This window comes from Myotis yumanensis, unplaced genomic scaffold (assembly GCF_028538775.1).
Source record: "Myotis yumanensis isolate MYYU_CA2020_CCGP unplaced genomic scaffold, mMyoYum1.0.hap1 SCAF_7, whole genome shotgun sequence".
NCBI lineage: Eukaryota > Metazoa > Chordata > Mammalia > Chiroptera > Vespertilionidae > Myotis > Myotis yumanensis.
The window spans coordinates 7,055,559-7,056,564 of record NW_027223758.1 but is presented as its reverse complement, the minus strand read 5'-3'; positions in this window follow the sequence as shown (position 1 = coordinate 7,056,564).

The window sequence follows — 1,006 nt, the reverse complement described above, 5'->3', positions numbered from 1 at the left end:
CAGCAGCTTAGCACGTGCTCCAAACCCCAGGACCCTCCGCCTGCCTCCGGTGGCCTCCTGGCCTCTCCGATCATTCATACCCATTTCAGAGGGCCCACAAGAGGACGAAGCGGGCTCGGGCATATGCAGCACCAACAGGCCTGCCAGGGAGTCATTATGTGTGAGTCCCAGGGGGCAGGCTCTGTCCCGTTGGCCGCCCGCAGCATGCCGGGTGCTGAGAGCAGTGGAAGTGTGTGCTGAACATGTGCGCCCAGCTCACCAGCGCCCACAGTCTGAGCACAGGGCTCCGTGCGCCCTGCGCATTGGCCTCCCGCAGGTATGGGTCTCCGGGTCCCTGTTAGAGACCAAAGATGAGCTGCTGTTTGCTGCATGCTCCGAAGAGAGCCTGAATGTCTGTCTCCCCCCCCCCCCCCCCCCCCCCCCCCCCCGCCCACAGTAGGCCCCGGGTTCCCGGGGTCTAAGCACTTCCCCTGGCTCAGCCCTGCATGGACAGATGCCCCGGGAGCCACACTGGCCTCTGTTCTCTAGAGAGCCCCTCCCCTTCCAGGCGACGAGCATATAGGACCAATGGCACGTAGACAGTGCAGTGGGTCAAGCAGACAGGCATGGGGACAGCCGCATGGCGCTGGGTGAAGGCATGCGTTCACTTACCAGACCCTATAATTATGATAAGGAGGACCAAACACAGAGGATTATGGTGTATTTAATACTGAGGTATGTTTAACACTTTCCACTCAAACCCTGTCACCTTTTAAAGGAAAACTGTGAACTTACGTCCATAAATGTACCTGGTTTATGTCAGAGTTTATGACTGGCATGACAACTCACGATCCCTGAGTGCGAATTTGCTGGAGATGTCTTCAAATTCTTCATTGTCACCATCTTTAAAAAAAAAACTTTCAATGAGTAAGGAATGAAATATTAAAAAATCAATTAAAAAACAATATTCAAAAAAGGAAGAAAACAACAACAGGTGAGATTACATTTAAAGAATTCCAGGCCTGGC